Raw genomic sequence first — 19,979 nt, forward strand, 5'->3', positions numbered from 1 at the left:
TAGTCTCAATAAGATGGAACATATTTTTTAAAATGTGATATATTTCAAAATGTATACATATATCAAAACATCACGTTGTGTACCTTGAATATATACAATTTTTATATGTCAATTTTACCTCAATAAAGCTGAAAAAAATGTAATACAAGATTTTCCTACTGGCAGGATGGTATGGTACAATATTTGTTTTTGTAAGTTAGCTTGAAAATGACTGTTAAAAAAACTAACAAAATGTTGCTAATGTATGGCCTATTTATTCCACTTAAATACATTTCTCTGAAATTAATAATTTAAAACATGGAAATTTTGCCTCAAGATGTTCCTTACTGTGTTATTTACTCTAGTGAAATCCAAAAGCAACCTAAATATCCAACATTGGGAAAATAGTTGAGCAAATCATATATATAATTAATGAAAGGTTATGCAGTTATTAAAATTGGTTAATATGGATATTCTCTGATAGTATTAAAAAGTGCCTTTGACATAATGCTATGTGAATCACTACATAATCCCACAATTCAAATATACTCTTTTATAAGTATGTAAGCATACATATAAACAATTCTAGTAAGAAGCATGCATACATTTAATTTACATGTGCATTTTTTTGTATATGCTGTCCCTGTTAGCCTGATGGGATTATTAGTTTCCTTTTCCCATTTCTTTTTTCTAAACTTACTGTTCTGTTCATACGATATTTGAAAGAGAAATATTTGTACTTAAGCTTTCTCTCTCCACTCACTCACTCTTCAATCAGTTATATAAAATATACCTTGGTGACATGTTTCCATCTCATTTATTAGTATTTTAAACATGGCTTTCACTTCCTTCGTGGTGGTAGTGGACAGGGCAGAGGAGGATGGTGGAATTCTAAAGCACAACTAAACAGAAAAACATTTTCCTCATTAAAAAAAAAAATGTTTTTTTCTAAACTATGTTGCTCTCAGAAGTAAATGAATCAGCACCAGCAGGACTGACTGACTCCCGGACAGGAGATGCTTTACCTTCCGCGTTGCGGGTTGCAAAGGAGAAATGCTTGCAGTGAATGGACCTGTCTGTCCTTCAGTTGCCAAAGAAGAGCCCGGATGACACAATAGCTCTCTATCAACCCCATTTCTATGGTGGCTCACGACTTACTCTCTCCTGCTATCCGTCTGCCTGCTTCGACTCTCACTCTCAACCTAATGAGTTTTAAAAAGGACACCTCTTAAATAGAATTGCCTAAAACAATGCGCTGTCATCCTTTTGCAAGGACAAACATATTCAAATTGCCCATGACTTTTAAACACGTAAAAGCTAGATAAATTATGAAAATGTTGCACATCCTAATGCGCAAAATATGTATCTTGGGCATATCCTTCTATTTTTTTCTTTTCGGGGGGAAAAAAAAAGTTTACTAGCGTTTACTAGCCGATTATCTTATATTTTTAGCCTGTGTAGAATATTTAAAGTGTATTGTCCACGACCCTCCTTTTTAAACCATTTTCAATGGGTTTAATATTGCCTGAAATAAGGAGATGCAACTGTTCAGGTCTGATTTCCTGTTGTTTCTCAGATACCGATAGGGCATCATTCACATAAATGACAAATAAGACTTCTGAACTGTTTGCAATTTGGGAAGGGGAGACTCGTGGGTTGTTCGTTGGCGAAATGATTTGTCAAACATCAGTTCGAAATTATTCGGGGGTTCTTCGCCCTCCACTTTCCCATAGCGCGTTTTCCTTTCTCCCACAGAGATATAATAGAAACTAATCTTCAAAATCCAAACATTCCAAGCCCCGTCCTTTTGTGCAGGCATCTCGCTGTCTGCGCTGGGCACGGAGCGGCGCGCGCGCGCCCGCGTTTCCCTCGGCGGCCCCCCGCGGATCGGACCCGGGCTGGCAGACAGGCCATCCATCATCCGCCCTCCTCCCGCCGAGCGCCGCCGCCGCGGCCAATCCGGCGGCAGGTGGGGCCGCACCTGCGGGACAGCCCGCGGCTTTCCTCCGCTCTCTTCGCCGCGCCTCGCGTGCTAGCGGCGCCCTTGTGAGCCACTGCGTTCTCCAAGGCCAGAACGGGACAGGTACGCTCGGGTGACAGGGACCGTATGTGCGCTGAGCCCGCGACTGGCAGCCAGGGGGGCGGCTGGAACGTGGGAGGACACGCTCTCCCTTAATGCACACGCGTGCTTTGCTTGGGTGTGTCATCTCTGTGTGGACACACGGGCCCTCACTGGGTTTAGTCTCTTAAAAAGTTGAAGAATTAAGATGCTTACCTTTGGAAGGGAAGTGTAACTGAGAACACGTTTTAGTGATAGAATGTGTTGCCTCTGGTCTGTTTCTTGGGTGAACCCATGGTGGAGTTTCCAAGTCACGTCTGAATTCCGCATGCCCGCTACACACTTCAGGCAGTATTCCCCCAAGGCCTAAGTGAGAAATATTGACTCAGCGCTAAAGATTAAATAGTATCCATAGGATACGAAAATTACCCCAAACAAAACCTAACCTAGACTTAAAGGGCCATGAAAAGATTGTAACAACTTAAAGAAAAAATAGGACCTCAAACCACAGCGCTTTCATTTTCCAAATAGGCAAATTATTTGTAGTGCAATCCGCTTGTTTTTGTGGGGGCTAAAACGGATGTAGGGTTGCTTGGCTGTTCTCTGGAGGCAGCTAGATAAGTCCTGCTGGCATGTTATGGATTTTGTAAGTGGGCTCAGTAACTCCCTTTGGTTTAAAATGTCCAAAACATATTTTATCATGTAATTTGAGAACAAATGAGAACAAGCAGAATGCCTGCGTCCCCCGATATGTTCCAGGAGTGTGTCCATGTAGATGTCAATTATGTAAGTGCAAGGCCTTGGAAAACAACAGCCCTGCAGGTGGCTTCAAGGCTTCAAGATTTTTCAGAAAAGCATATTTCTTAAAGAAAAATACAAAATAAAAATAACAGCAACCACAGCCACAAGCATTACCCTCCAGCCTCCTGCCCCTGTATTGCTTCTGAGTCATAAATCATAAAAAAGAGAGAGACAATGACTCCAGTTTTCCTGCCTTTAACAACTGGAACTACTAATGCCAAAAAGGAAGAGAAATAAACAGGCGAGCTGTATCGCTGCAGAAGAAGGAGAGGTGCGCTTGGGAAACTGGAGACTTCCCATCCCTAAAAAGGGTCTCTCCCTTTAAAGTTAGTGGTTCTCAAACCTGTCTTCGTGTGAGAGTCACACAGGCTTTTGTTTTTGTTTTAAGAAATACAAGTGCCAAAATTAATACTCTGGTTTGATTGGTCTGGGGTGTGGTGGAGGCAGAAGCACTTTGGGGTTAGACATAGGTATTTTGGGAAAACCTTTCCAATCCTTGGCATGTGCAGCCATCCAGCTGTGCGTTCCAACCCTGTTCTGTTTCATGGAATACATGAGATGTTATCTGACTCTATTTCATGGGATATATGAATGGGATTCATGGGATAGTATTCTGTTCTGTTTGACGGGATACAGTTATCCTCCCATCCCACAGTTGTCTCCCCTGTCCACTCAAACATATGCACAGAACCCACATTGGGTAAACAAGACGTCTTTTTTTTTTCTTATCCACTACTCAGTTCTATTACCATTTTAGTGTCTTCATTCTGGTTGTTAAAATGTATCACTCCTCATTTTAACACCTCGATAGCAGTTTGGGATTTTTTTTATTTGCTATTGATGCATTTATATTTACATATTATTATTTAAAATACTGACTTTCGGGGATTGGAAAGCAAGTGATAGACTTGCTGTGAAATTTTGAAGTCTAAAATGTTTTTATCAGAATCTGGAAGCCCAGCGTGATGGAGAAGTTCCCCCTTCAGAGCGTGGCCTTTGTTCATCCACTTCAGGCCCACCTGAGCCACTGAGGATTGCCCACAGAAGGCTGGCTGCACGTTTTGTATGAGCAGAACGTTCTTCCTGTCACCAAAGTGGAACTGAAGTTTCGCTTTCCCTTGAATTTCCTCACTCTCCATGGCCAGCAGCACCACATTTCTGGATTACGTTGTACGCTTTACCTTGAGAGATAGATGATCTGTTCTTTGACCAGACACCCTGACCTTTTATGAGTGTTGATCATTGATCATGATCTGGGCTGGATAGAAAGCTCTTGACTCTGAAAAGTTACTCTGCTGCCGACACCACAGGGAAATGCAATTTCTGAGTCCCGGTAGTCACTGTAGCAGGACTCCCCCTCAATTAGGATTTCTCTTGTTATTATTTTACTTTTTTAAAGCAAGCTGCAGCCTCTACTATCCAGCTCTAGCTTTTAGTTACAGTAATCAATTTTTCTGTGTAACTGGCTGTAATTGTTGGCTTGGATATTGAGCTTTCATGGAACTTAGACATAGAGTGTTCCCGTGAAGGGTCTTCTCCATACCTAGCAGACAGATGGGTAATAATGCCATACAGTAATACCTCCACATTGGTTTATGTGTGTTTGACCACAGTGCAAGCATAATTATTTTTGCCCAGTAAAAGCTATTAGAGATCTATTTGGTAGGTTTTACGATCAATAGCTCCTGTGATATTTGTGTAGCAGCCACAGAATAATCAATTGAAGGTCATATAAAGTAAATTACCATCCTCCTATAATGATTCTTTTTTCTAGATGAAAATTGGGTTTTATTATTTCATCAGGAGCCTCTCACAATACATGCTCTGTCTGTTTGAGAAAGAGAGATATAAAAATTGTGAGCATGTTTTGAACATAGTATTAATATCCATTACTTGAATTTATGGTATTGGATTATTGAATTAGTGGATTCACACTGGAATTCCTTCAAAACCCTTTCTTATGTACTCAGTGACACACTTAATAACAGTCGAGAGCAAACGGACGCCTTTGCCGCATGGTGGAGTGAGTCACTTTGCAAAAGTCAATCTTGGTAGCTGTCTCTTTAAAGCAAATTTAGAGTTGGTTAAATGTGTTATATTGACAGTGTGACCGACTGAGCTTCTCTCTGCAAACCCTTTTGGAGAGTGACTGGTGAACTAAGCAGGAGATGGAGCCAGGAATGCTGAATACTAATGCATAGTCCATGAGTAGCTCAAGGTGAAAGGGGGGCAAGTGGTGGGCGGACAGGAGAGAGGCCTGTGCACCTGCTCTTCAGCCAGGCCTCTCCATCACTCGAGATGCCTAACCTGGATTTCAGACTGGCAGTGCGAGCCAGAGTGATGGCTGTACCTCTATAAAAGATTGCAATTTGCCAACCGGAGGCATGCAATCCCCCAACTGTCTTAAAGGGACCCATTTTCAAAGTGTAGCCTTTCTTTTTGTGGGTGCAATCAGTTGTGCACTGAAAAACTGCAGCCACAGTTGGATAACTGCAGGCACAACAGGCCACGAGAGACCTCTTTGCTCCAAATTTTGTACCTGCAACTAATTGCACTTACAGAAAATGGGAGTGTGGTAGGAGCTTTTTTAAAAAATTGGGGCCAGTAAATTCTCCATGGAGGAAATAGGCAAGGAAAGAGACAATTACTCACTTTCTTAAGGACAAAGGCAAATGGAGACATCCTTTCCTTGACACACCCCATCTAGTCTATAGATCATGGTCTAGAAGCCAAATACCAGGTACCACAAATGCCCTGATCATCTGGGACATTGCCTGGTACTCCGTAACATCTTGCAAATGTACAAGAAATAATCTACTGGAAAGTAGCCCAGAGAAGACATTAGTGAGTTTGAGACGATAACTCTGGTGATAAATTAATGAAGTGTTTTATAATAAATAGCAGAGGGGATTTTCTTTCTATTTAAATAAATTGTTATTGTTTTTACTTCTCATTTGCTTTTCAGATAACTCATGCAAAAATTAAGATATTAGTGACTCTAGATTTTATTCAAAAGGTAAATCAGGAGCCTCTTTGCATTTACATATATTTATAAATGTACATACATAAGATATATATGTATTTATACATATATATAAATTATGTATGGTATGTCTGTATATGCACATATATACACATATTTTATACATACACTTTTTTTTTTTGAGAGATAATCTTCCTTTGTCGTCCAGGCTGTAGTGCAATGGTGCAATCTCAACTCACTGCAGCCTCTGCCTCCCAGGTTCAAGCGATTCTCCTACCTCAGCCTCCCAAGTAGCTGGGACTACAGGTGTGCACCACTGTGACTGGCTAATTTTTGTATTTTTAGTAGAGACGAGGTTTCACCATGTTGGCCAGGCTGGTCTCTAACTCTTGACTTCAGGTGATCTACCAACCTCAGCCTCCCAAAGTGTTGAGATTACAGGCATGAGCCACCACACCCGACTACACACACTTACTTTAATTACTTTTTTGATGAGCCTAGGGAAAGGGCAGTCTTGTCTTTTTTTTTTTTTTTTTTTTGACAGAGTTTCACTCTTGTTGCCCAGGCTGGAGTGCAATGGCACGATCTCAGCGCACCACACCTCTGCCTCCCAGGTTCAAGTGATTATCCTGCCTCAGCCTCCTGAGTAGCTGGGATTACAGGCATGCACCACCACACCTGGTTAATTTTGTATTTTTAGTAGAGACGTGGTTTCTAATTGTTGGACAGGCTGGCTCACCTCCTGACTGCAGGTGATTCGCCTGCCTCGGCCTCCCAAAGTACTGGGATTACAGGCGTGAGCCACCATGCCTGGCCCAGTCTTGCTTTTTAAGGGATGCACAAATACAACTTGGGTGACTACCAAGTCCTGGTGGGTGAATTTCCTGCCTGGGGGCTTGTGAAATTATGTCTCACAAGGAACCCAGCTTACCATCTATTCTGTACAATTTAGTGACAGGCAAGTTGAGACTCAAAACCTTGATTTCTACCTTTTGCAGATGACCATAAATTAGACTCATAGCCTGGGAATTGTAAATAAAATATGAAATAACATTTGTATTTTGAGATGCTGTTCTTATAGAAATAGTTTGAAATATAATTTTATCCCAATAACAAATTTAATCACCAAACAAAACAAGCAAAGTTTTAGTAGTTCTTATTGTTCCCAGGAAATTGATGACAGAGTAGTGTAACAGGGGTTAAAAATTGAAGAAGTCCAGACAGAAATATAGAGCAATTGAATAGAATAGAGAGCACAGAAATAAATCCATGTATTTGTGGTCAGCTCGGCAAGGGTGTCAATAATACACAACAGGGAAAGTATTGTCTTTTCAACAAATAGTGTTGGGACAACTGGATGTCCACATGCAAAAGAATGATAGTGTACCTGTATCTTATACCATACATAGAAGTTAACTGGAAATGGAGTAAAGACCTGAATGTGTAAAACTCCTAGAAGAAAGTATAGGGGAGAAATGTCGCGACACTGGTCTTGGAAATGATTTCATAGATATGACACCAAAAGCACAAGCAACAAAAGCAAAAGTAGACAAAGGGGAAGAAAAGCCTTTTGCACAGCAAAGGAAACAGTCAACAGAGTAAAAAGGCAACCTACATTTGCAAACTATTTGCAGACTATTCATCCAACAGGGGATTAATGTATTTGCAAACTATTCATCCAACGGGGGATTAATGTCGAGAGTATACAAAGAGTTTATACAACTAAATAGCAAAATAATAATAATAATGATAGCCAATTGTTTAAATGAGCTATGAATTTGCATAGACATTTCTCCCAAGAAGACATACAAATGGCCAACAGGTATGTGAAAAACAAGATGCTTAGCATCACTTATCATAAAAAAATGCAAATCAAAGCCATAATGAGATAGTACCTCATACTTGTTAGGATAGCCATTTTCAAAAAAACAAATGACAAGTGTTGAGGGATGTAGAGAAACTGGAATCCTTGAACACTGTTGGTAAGAATGCCAAGTGGTATAGCCACTATGGAAAACAGTATGAAGACTTCTAGAAAATGTAAAATTAGAACTACCATATGATTCACGTATCTCACTCTGGGTATTTATCCAAAAGAATTAAAATCAAGATGACAAAGGGGTATTAACACTCCCATGTCATTGAAGCATTATTTACAATAGCTGAGATGTAGAAGCAAGTGAAATGTCCACCAGCAGATAAATGTATACATAAAATGTGGTATATACTTACTATGGGATATTATTCAGCCTAAAGAAAAGAAGAAAATCCTACAATATGTGACAATATGTGATATTATGAAAAATATATTTGGTCTTGGTCCCCACTTCCTGGCCTATAACTCCTAAAATCCTTGGAATTGCTAAAGAGAAAAGTATATTTTTGTATGCTTGAGGCTTGACTAATGGCTGGCAGTCCCTAATAGCTTCAGGATGGGACTTATCACTGCAAAGATGAAGAGAGGATTAGAAGGTTGGGACTTTTAACCCCATCCTTCAACCACCTAGGAGAAGAGAGGGACTGAAGGTGAAGTTGGTCACCAATGACCAGTAATATAACCAGTCATGAGGTAATGAAATTACCATAAAGGACCGGGTGTGGAGAGCTTCTGGAAAGCTGGAGGCTCCTGGAGGATGGTGTGCCTAGAAAGAGAATGGAAGCTCCGTGCACCTTCCGCCATATCTTGCCCTATGCTTTTTTTTTTTTTTTCCATATGCAACTTTCATGATATCCTTTAATAATAAACCCATAAATGTAAGTAAGTGTTTTCCTGTGTTCTGTGAGCCACTCTTGTAAATTAATCAGACCCAAGGAGGGGGTCACTGGCTATAAATCCCAATTTATAGCTGGCCAATCAGAAGCACAGGTGAAACAACCTGGGGCTTGTGATTAGCATCTGAAGTGGAGGCAGTCTCATGAGATGGAGCCCTCAACCTGTGGGATATGAGGCAATCTCCAGGTAGATCACATCAGAGTTGAATTGCAGGGTGCCCAGCTGATGTCTGCTGTAGAATTGATTGCTTGCTTGATGTGTGGGGAGAACCACCCCAACGTGTAGTGTCAGAAGCATGTTGTGAGACAGTAGAGAAACCGAGTTTGTATTTTCCACTCAACGTTGATGATACTTGAGGATGTTATATTAGGTGAAATAAACTAGTTGCAAGGGACAAATGCTACATGTTCCCACTCATTTGAGATGTTTAAAATAGGCAAACTCATAGAGGCTGAGAGTAGAATGGTGCTGCCAGGGCCTGTGGGGAGGGAGAGATGGAGAGTTGGTAATCAATAGGTATAAGGTTTCAGCTACGCAAGATGGATAATTTCTAGTGATCTACTACTGTGTAGCATTGTACCGATAGTTAAAATATTGTATTGTACACTTAAACATCTGTTAACGGGTAGTAGATTTTGTGTTAAGTATTCTTACCACAATAAAATAAAAGTAGAAATTTTAAAAAAAAGAAAAGAAAAAGAGACAGTTCAAGATATGAGAAGACACTCTTGGAATAAGGTAATTAAAGGCCAGAAGTCCTCCAATTCAGCCCATCTACTGCCTCCTTAATGCCACATGAATATAAATCACATTTTGAAACTTGGGTGCATTTTCCCATAGAGTAACACTGAAAGGAATTATTAGGTTCTCTCACATGTTTAATTAATAATTGGCTTTTAATGTAAATATGAAATTCAGCAAAACCACACTGAATGGATTTTGGTATCGATAACGGCATTTGTTTTCATCTAGGTATGTTGACCTGGGAATCTAGTCTTCCTAGCAAAACCCCTTCAAGAGAATGAAATGCCACTAGAAATACCAATGGGCCCCCAAGCAGCTTATTAAGAGCCACCCAACCTGCATCACAATGGGAACATTTGAGTTTGTGGAGCTAGCTACCTTTTCGTCTTTCCCCACCTTTCCTTTCATGGCACATTGTGTAAATGAAGCTTCTACCATTATCCTTTGGAGAGTAAATTAAATAAGGGATGATTTTCCCTTATTCATTCAGCTGGATTTCGGCATTCAGGTTTGGTCTCACACTTCAAAGCAGGGTGGAGAACTTCTAGAGAGTTCAGAGAAGAGGAATATGAATGATATAAGCCATAGAATCTGAGCTTTGTTCAGTAAATTGTTCTACAGAGGAAGAAGGTGAAAGATGACAGGAGTATGAAATGATGAAGAGGAAATGGCAAGATTATTTTTCTTCAGGGGTAAAAGTAATAACATTTGGGGAAATGGGCTTAAATTAGGAGCAATTTTACATGTATAGTAAAATATTCCATGAACTGTGAAAGCTAAAAAATAAAGTGAAACCATAAAATGGCAATTCTTATAGGTAAAAAATGCCCTATGCAAATGAAGTGTTCAATAAAAAAACAGCTGTTATTGGAACTGATTGATGATGATGATGATTAGAATTATTTCCTTGCAAGTTTCAGTAACAACTTGGCACTTTCCAGTCTTTCTTAGTACTTGCCTTGCTGAACCCCAACCTTGGATTAGCACCACCATGTTCCTTCTCCACACCTGTGCTGGAAGCTTTGCTTGGCTAATTGTGGCTGATCCTGACTAATCTTCGTTTCACTAGAAAGAATAAAATCTTGGCTGGGCATGATGGTGTGTGTGGATGTAATCCCAGCTATTCAGGAGGCTGAGGCAGGAGAATCACTTGTGCCTAGGAGGAGGAGGTTGCAGTGAGCCGAGATCGTACCGTTGCACTCCAGCCTGGGCAACAAGAGTGAGACTCCATCTCAAAATAAACAAGCAAACAACCAAGCAAATAAACAGAATAAAGTCTTAAGCCTCTAGTGGACTCTCACCACTGTCCTGCAGCTTTAAAAAGTTTCCCTATTGAATTGAGTTTCCAAGACAGTGTCTTCTCCCTACTCAAACCAGTGGTTTACACTAAACTGACCCTGCCTCAACTTTCACTTGGAAAGTAAATGCCGTCAGTTGAGAAATACCTCATCTTTTACTTCATTTTTAAAATAGTTTTAAATTTTTTAACTCACCTACATCCACACTGTCTTTTTTCCTTCAAGATTACAACTGCTGAAAGGTGGCTTCTGTTTTCAAAGGTCAGGGGTTTTCTTTGTTTTGCTTTTTAAGATCTTATCCTCTCATCCTTCTGAAGGATTCTGTAGAGTTTGGGTCATGACTCTCCTGCATCCAATGTACCTTCTTTACCAAATCAGTGTACACAGTAGGCAGTATAAACACCTAAACGAAACAAACAAAAATCAAGCCCAAAAGATGATAACTGATTTCTATTTGGCAAAAGATGATAGTTGACCTCCAATATCCTTTGTTTCCTTCTCTCTTGGTACAAGAATCTATGCTTCTGTCTGGATCCATGAACATCTGGAATGAGCAATGTTCCCCAGCTTCTCTTGCAACTAAGTGAGGCCGTGTGAATACATAAACAAATGTAGTATTTCAAGCTCTTGGAAGCATCCTCAATGCAGGGATCTGAGCCATTCATCACTTCCTCCTATACTGATGTTGGCAGAGCTGTGAGAAAGATCTTGGCCCCCATTGTTAGGGGAGCCACCATAGCAGCTCTGGACTTCTTACCTCCTAACATTATCAATGGGAGAGAAAAATAGACATCTACGTAGTGTAAGCTGTTGTTATATTTTCTATCACTTGCAGCTAAATCTAATCTCAGCTGATAAACGAACACTCCTTACAACTCATGTCCCTAAAACTGCCTCGCCCCTCAGCTTTTCTTCACAGACAGCATTTGAGTTATCTCCATGTGCATCCTTCACATCTTCACTCCTGTCATGCCTGAACCTGGTCCGGCGTGGCTTCCACTGTCATCCTGTAGAAACTGCATTTGTCAGGTGCACTGACTCCATCTGCCACTCCTCATCTTACCAAACAGAGCAGCAGCACTGGGCATCCTCCACTTTCTCACAAGTCTCTCTTTTCTAGAAGTCTGTGTTATCACTCTGTCTTGAGTTTTCCTAGACCCCTCTGGTTACTACTCCTCAGTCTCCTTTGCAATCCTACCTTTCAATTGTCTGCTCCTTCACTCCCCTGTTGGTTTCACAGGCATTTAAACCTAATGTATCTAAAATGAGACTCTTGATTCTCCCACCTCCCAAACCTGGTTCTACCTCAATCATCCTCATATTAGCACATTCACTGACTTGATTTATCTAGAATGTGGGAGTCATATCCCATTCTGCTCTCTACCTCACTTCTTAGAGCCCTCATCTCAAAGCAGTCCTGATGAGGTCCATCTCAAACATAAAAATCATATCTGTCTATTTCTACCCATCTTTACTTCTAACATCCTATCTCCTGGGTCCTGGAATGGCATCTGTTCTGATTTTCCAACTTTTCCTCTTTCCTGTTCAATCCAAGATCAATATAAAGAAATAAAGCATATAGCTCTGTTGTTCCAAGCTCCACAGTAGATTGCTGCTGCATTGAGAACAGAATCTAAGCTCCTTATCAGGGAGCATATGGCCCTATAGAACATCATTATGCCTCACACAGGTTTTCTTTAAGTTCCTCCCAAAGACCAAAGTATTTCTTACCCCAGGACCTTTGTGCAAGCTAGTCCTTCTGTCTAGTAGTCTCTCCCCATGTCAGTTCTTGTGAGTGACTCTTTCTCTCCATTCAGACACCCTGTTAAATTGTATTGCCTCTGCAGAACTGTCACTGGCCACCTTGCTTAAGGAGACACACACCTATGTGTACTAATCCCGCATAACTCCCTGGTCTTTTATTCCTTTAGAGCAATAATCATTATTTTTCAAGTAATAATTTCTGGGGTTTATTGGCTTAATTGATTTTTAAATATTTTAACCACTTTATTGAGGTATTATTTATTTCCCATAAAATTCATCTGTTTTAAGCAAACCCTTTTGCTTATGTTTTTATATTTTAATAAATTTACTGAGATATGCAGCCATCACCACAACTCAATTTTAGAACATTTCCCTCATGGCCATTTGGAGTCACAATTCATTCCCCGCTAGACCTGAACAATCACTAATCTACTTCTAATCTCTATAGACTTGCCTTTCTGAACATTTTATTTAACCGGAACCATATAATACATGGTATTTTGTGGCTGGCTTCTTTCATTTAGCATCATATTTTCACATCCATTTTATAAGTGATAACATATATCAGTACTTCATTCCTTTTTTATTGCCATATAAATTTCATTGTATGGATATACCACATTTGCTTTTTTATTCATTCATTGGTAGTCATTTAAATTGCTTCCAGTTTTGGGCTGTAATGTATTATGCTGTCTAGTACTTACTACTTTCAATTATACTTTTTTTTTTTTTTTTTGAGACATAGTCTCTCTCTGTCACCTAGGCTGGAGTGCAGTGGCCTGATCTTGGTTCACAGTAACCCCCACCTCCCAGGTTCAAATGATTCTCCTGCCTCAGCCTTCTGAGTAGCTGGGATTACAGGCGTGCACCTCACGCCAACTAATTTTTGTATTTTTAGTAAATATGCGGTTCCACCATGTTGACCAGGCTGGTCTTGAACTCCTGAACTCAAGTAATCTGCCTGCCTCATCCTCCAAGAGTGCTGAGATTACATTTTGAAACTTATTTGTATTATCTCTTTCCTAAACCTGTAAGCCTGGTAGCACTTGACTGCCTGTTTTGTCACCAATGTGTGCTTAGTACCTAGCAAACGCTTGCTATGACTACAAGCTTAGTATTTGTTAAATGCACAAATCGTAACTAACTATATGTTGATTTCCAAATCTCTCTTTCTAATGATTAGAGGCCAATTTAGATGATTGTAGAGGCTAGGAAAAGGGTAATTTTCTAATTTTAGGATAACATCAGCTCTGGGTGGCATAATCTTCTGAATGTGCTTCTGCTTCATCTTGTTGTACCCACTGGAGAAATATCATTCTGGGTTGTGGGAAGTCCACATTCCTTGAGGGTGGTTTGCTAAATGTCCATCTCTGACTCTCTGGAAAGTCTGAGAGCACGCAAAAAGTATAACAATGTTATTCTGCATTTATCTGGAGCTCAGGAAAAGAATCTTTGAAAGCTTTTGCGAAGTCCCTTCCATACAGTTAAATTAGAGTACATGATCTAGGAACCCGTACCTGAGTGGAAAACTAGGAAGCAGTTTCTGGATGGCAGTGTATGTAAATCTTGCCAAGCCTAGAATCCTGCTTTAGGCTTTAGTCCAAGTAGCTTAATTCAGCATCTAGCATGCAAGTTTAGGCAGACTTTATTCCCCATGCCAAAATTAAGGAGATTTGACTTTCAGAAACTGAGACTTAGAGTGCAGTGTGAACCAGAAGGGCTCTTTACCACCTAAGAAAGAGGTAGAAACTAGTAGTAGCTATTATGAATATGCTCTTTATCTGTTTATTTGAAACAGATACACTTTGCAAACATACCTTGGGTATGCAAAACAACTTTTGAAAAGAACTCTAATCCCCATTGTTTCTTTATGAAATCATTAAATAAAATTAGAGAATTTGTGAACGTATTATTGGAAACTACAAGCCCATTGAGAGCTGTGGTGATTGTATCCTGTTCCTAGGGGAAGAAGAGGTCCAAGAAAAACAGAAGCTGAGGAAGGGGCCTGTGAGAAGCCAAAAATGAGGCACATGAGACCAATCTAGCAGGGGCTGGGAAGGGGCCAGGGTCTCCATATCCATCAGGCTCAGGGAGGGAGGGTAAAGCCCTCTTCTTCCCCAGTAGGTAGGGCTGGCTTGGTTTTACTCAATAATTTACACAAAATCTAAGAAGACTGTAGCAAATAAATAAATAATGCCCCCATAAACATTGTGTATTTATTGGAGGAAAACAGAAGGAAGCAACCCCAAACAATGTAAATGAGCTGATTTTTGGAAGTGTCATTGGAAAAGGTGTCCGATGTGTGGGTCCTGTAACAAGTATTGAACTAGAACCTGCCTGTGTAGGATAGGAAGTCTTGGAACAGTTATTCACTCCTATAAGCCCAGTGCTTTGGGAGGCTGAGGCAGGAGGATCGTTTGAGGCCAGGAGTTCAGTTTGAGACCAGCCTGGGCAACACAGCAAGACCTTGTTTCTACATAAACAGAACAAAACAAAAATTACCTGGGCATGTTGGCATGTACCTATAGTCCCAGTTATTCAGGAGACCAAGGCTGAAGGATCACTTAGGCCCAGGAGTTCAAGGCTGTAGTGAGCTGTGATTGCACCACTGCACTCCACCCTGGGCAATAGAGTAAGACCCTGCCTAAAAAAATAAAATAAAATTTAAAAAGTGAAAATAAACAAAGTGGGACCAAGATGGAGACCAAAAAACAAGATTTTAATAGAACTAATGGCAAGAGCAGGATGATTTCCTGAGGGCTGCAGAGTTTCAGGGGCAACTAGGAGGACATTTAGTGCCCAGAGATGAGCCAGCTGGAAACGACTGGGAAACAGGGAGTAGACACTTACAATATGTCATTGTGGGGTAGGGTTGGGGAAAACAGTGGACTTGATAAAGAGGCCTAGGTAATATTCAAGTTAAAGCAGAGGATAGAATTACTGGGAAAAAGTGACTTTGGTTGTGGAGAGAAGGGTTTTGACCTAGAAAGGAAGGTGGGCCAGAACGAACTAAGCAAACCCAGAGACTTTAACTAAATCAATTACGTTACCAGAATACAAACAAATCTGGAAGTATGCAGAATCTGAAGCCACCTATTGAGGTGCGAGGTGCGTTGAGCTAGTTTACATGATAAGACTCAGACCCCATGACCCATTCCCTGGTGAAGGCTAGCTGCCTGCTATCTCACTCTAACATAGTGTTTCTCCTTCTGCTTGTCCCATGTTTCTTTCCTCTCCTGTGTTGCATAGCATTTCCTTGAAGAAAAATCACGTGTAAAGACTGGTTTAAAATGCCATCTAAATGATACTCTTCCCCCTCATGAAGTCATGGAAAAAGTAAAAAATGAACCCTAGCATAGACAAATTTTAGCCAAATTGGGAACAATTTCCACTAACTGGAGTATTGATGAAATCAATCCATCATCTGTGCTGTGCCATCAGAGTTTAAGTTAAAAGATGCTTTCTTTGCTCTTCCAGCCCCACCTCTCAACTCTCCACCGCCACTGCCTCCCAGGAGAATCACCCTTTAGGCTGTTTAACAACATACTATGTATCTGCAAGATTTTTGAGGCTCTCGGAATTTAGTTTCTCCCTTCTATTTCCTCTTGATTAATAGTTAACTTTTTAACATTGCTAGGAATTCTATATTTCCAAAAAAAGACACAGGTGTTGTCGAGTATATGTAATGGGAGAGGTGTGTGGCATTAGGTGGGGAATCGCCTTAGTGGGAGATGTGATCCCTACAAGAAGAGTCTTTCAGGGCAGGTAAATTCTATGGGGTGTAGTTTTTATGTATAAATTTAATTTATCACATACCAGGCAGTAGGCTTAGGATAACATCCAATTTTTGTCTAGCAGAATCACTGGTATTAAATACTTGGAATTGGGCTAGGGCAATTGACATGAAACTGATAGCAGCTGAGGCTCTGAGAAGAGATTTTAGTCAGCACCCAAGTGGAGAGTGAGTGGTGCTCCAGAGTGCTCTACTCAATACTAGTTCTGGATGGAGGGCACTTTGGTTAAGCATGAGTACAGAGGAAACAACAGCAACCATAACTTGAAGAACAAAGAAAGTTACATGCCAAATGTGATAAATGGCGTATGCTCTGTTGTCAGAACCAGAGAAAAAGTCAGAACAGTTTGGCTTAATCAGTAAAATACAAGAAGACTTGGTGTTTATGAAATTGGAGCAAAAGCCAAGAGAATAGACTGGGTAACAGGACAGAAATACACCACTGAAGTATAAGTTATGAGAAAAGCCAGAGTGAGAGACTGATAACAGGAGAAAGGATTGCACACGTAGCAGGCGATGGGGCAGCACTACGGGAGTGTGTTCCTTCACCCTGTCCAGGGGCTTCCTTCCCTTTGGGACCCACTGGAAAGTAAATTGTGAGCTGGGGATGCAGCTTACTACAGGATGCAAGCCAGTCAGTCAGTTTCTTAAAATTAATTGCTGTGGGGCCTGGTGCAGTGGCTCACGCCTGTAGTCCCAGCACTTTGAGAGGCCGAGGCGGGTGGATCACGAGGTCAGGAGATGGAGACCATTCTAGCCAACATGGTGAAACCCCATCTCTACTAAAAATACAAAAAATTAGCCAGGCGAGGTAGTGTGCCTGTAGTCCCGGCTACTCGTGAGACTGAGGCAGGAGAATCGTTTGAACCTGGGAGGCGGAGGTTGCAGTGAGCCGAGATCATGCCACTGCACTTCAGCCTGGCGACAAAGCGAGACTCTGTCTCGGGAAAAAAAAAAAAAAAAAAAAAAAAAAATTAGGTACTGTGTTAGGCTGTTCTTGCATTGCTATAAAGAAATACCTGAGACTGGGTAATTTATAAGAACATAGATTTAATTGGCTCACAGTTCTGCAGGCTTTACAGGAAGCATGGTGCTGGCATTTGCTTGGTTTCTGGGAAGGCTTCAGGAAGCTTCCAATTATGGCAGAAGGTGAAGGGGGAGCAAACATCTTATGTGGCAGAGAGGGAGCAAAAGACAGAGAATAGGAGGGGAGGTTCCACACATTTAAACAACCAGATCTCACAAGAACTCAGCCACTATTGCGAGGACAGCACCAAGCCATGAGGGATCTACCCCTATGACCCAAACACCTCCCACCAGGCCCCACCTCCAATATGAGGGATTTCAATTCAACATGAGATTTGGTGGGGATATATATTCAAACTATATCAAGTACAAGTTTGAAAATTACCATTTTCAGGTGGCAGAGAGAAACAATTGCAAAAAGCAATAGACAAATAGCTAGAAGGTGAGATCTGGTTGAAATATCTTGCTGACTTGGCCTGGAAAAATTGGTATTATAACCCCATCAACAACAGTGTTCCTTCTGCTTCCCTTTCTAGGAACCATCCTTAAAAATTCTAAGCAACCTGGAAGGGGAGATTAGAATAAAAAGCCTAGTGGGCATTTATGTACCTGCCTGTGACTAAGCTAAAGATAATAGCATGTAAATTTATCTGTGATGGGTTGAATCATGCCCCCGCCCCCCCCACCAACCACCAAAAAAAAAAGAAGATGTACAAGTCCTATTCCTGGGTACCTAAAAATATGTTACCTTGCATGGCAAAAATTAACCTTGCAAATGTGATTACATTAAGGTTATTGAGATGGGAGATTATACTGGATTGCCCAGTGTATTTACAAGGGTCCTTTTAAAAGGGAGCCAGGAAGATCAAAGGTAAAGAAAGAGATGTGACTAAAACACAGGTGGGAGTGATAGTGATATGGATCCAGGAACCAAAAAATGCACTTGCCTTCTAGAAGCTGAATAAAGCAAGGAAACAGATTCTCCCCTGGAGCTTCCAAAGAAGTACAGCTCTGCCACCGTGTTTCAGACTTCTGATCTCCAGAACTGTGAGATAATAAGTGTGTGTTGTTTTAAGACACTAAATTTGTTACAGCAGCAATAGGAAACTAATGCATCTCTTAAGGAGCATTCCAGGAAATAATAACATTATATGCTTTGGCATCTGTGGAAATGAGGACTGTTTGAGAGAAATTATGCTGATTTATAAAGTAATTACCAGTGATACATCAGAGTGAGATACTATGCAAAGCTCAGTATGAGTTTGATACTATGAGCTTTGCATGTATCTAACTGTGGTGTATCATATCAGTTACACAAAATAAACTAAAATGCAATTGCAGAATTAAAGCAAAACTTGATCACATTCAAGAGTAGGAACTATAATGAAGAAAGGAAAGACAGAAAATTCTACTAATGATATCATGAACCAACTTCATACACTGAAGAACTACAAAAAATGGTAAGAATTAGTTTGTAAAAGTATATAGACAGTGATAACAAAATGAAGATAGACTCTTAGAATTTATACAGCCTATGGAAGAAGAAGACAGGACAACTAGAACAGAAACAATAGTTGAAGACAAAATTAAAGAAAACTTTACTGAATTTAGAAACAATCTGGATATGTATTTCAGATGCGCCCACAGCTTTTCAAGTGAACTCAGTGAAAAGATAAGCAGGCTGAGAAGATTATTAACTTATTAAAGTAAATATATAGACATACAGAAATTTATTGAAACAAAGAAAAAAATTACCTGTAACAAAATAAAATGAGCTGACCATAGACACTTCTGCTGAAATGCTAAAGGTGATAGAGAAGCATTTACCTAGATCTGTGGAAAATTGACAGTGTCTCATCTATTTTTGTCACTAATAAAGCTTTCCCCTAGTAGATAAAGGTTTCCTATGCACATTTTCAAATAATCTCAAAACTGATCATCCTTGTACCATAATTGTTGGAAAAAAATTCACATTTGTGACTGACCAACTGAGAGATGAACCAAAGTTAAGAAATTAGGAATAGGGGCTGGGCGCGGTGGCTCACACCTGTAATCCCAGCACTTCGGGAGGCCAAGGCGGGCAGATCATGAGGTCAAGAGATTGAGACCGTCCTGCTGAAGATGGTGAAGCCTTGTCTCTACTAAAAATACAAAAATTAGCTGGGCGTGGTGGCACATGCCTGTAGTCCCAGCTGCTTGGGAGGCTGAGACAGGGGAATCGCTTGAACCCAGGAGGTGGAGATTTCAATGAGCTGAGATCGCGCCCCTGCACTCCAGCCTAGCGAAAGAGCAAGACTCTGTCTCAAGAAAAAAAAAAAAAAAAAAAAAAAAATTCAGGAATAGGGATTACATGGCATAAAACAGTCCCATCTTCACTTTTGCAAGTTGGATTCCTATCTTAGAAATACAAATTGGGAAACCAATTTAGAGTATTATGTGTTGAGAGCTATATTCTGCCACCAGGATACACAATTGGCCCTGCCTTGCTATCCTTAGCTGCCCCAACACAGTTCCCAGAACCAAGGAAGGAGTGTAACATGGTATCACTTGATAACTCAGCGTGACCACTACTTAAAACAATAACCAATGATGCTCAGTTTCAGCCTTGATTATAGATGGTACCTCTACATGTTTAGGAAACAATGCTCAGCTAATCATGAACTATCGCCTTCTTTCCTTCCTTGGCTTTCTAGAAGATGTACACAACAATGAAGTGAGAACCACTTAGTTTCCTAGGAAATGGCCCAGTGAAATTTTTG

The 19,979-nt window shown here is 40.5% G+C and overlaps 1 long non-coding RNA gene across 1 annotated transcript in view; it reads left to right on the top strand.

The window, feature by feature from the left end:
* The first annotated feature begins 1,769 nt into the window (after window positions 1-1,769).
* The window catches only part of LOC110743722, a 65,653-nt gene continuing 47,443 nt past the window's right edge, over window positions 1,770-19,979 (top strand). The window contains exon 1 of the long non-coding RNA XR_002523212.2: window positions 1,770-2,062. This is a non-coding gene — a long non-coding RNA (uncharacterized LOC110743722). The remainder of the gene's footprint in view (window positions 2,063-19,979) is intronic.

This window comes from Papio anubis, chromosome 7, assembly GCF_008728515.1.
Source record: "Papio anubis isolate 15944 chromosome 7, Panubis1.0, whole genome shotgun sequence".
NCBI classification, from domain to species: domain Eukaryota; kingdom Metazoa; phylum Chordata; class Mammalia; order Primates; family Cercopithecidae; genus Papio; species Papio anubis.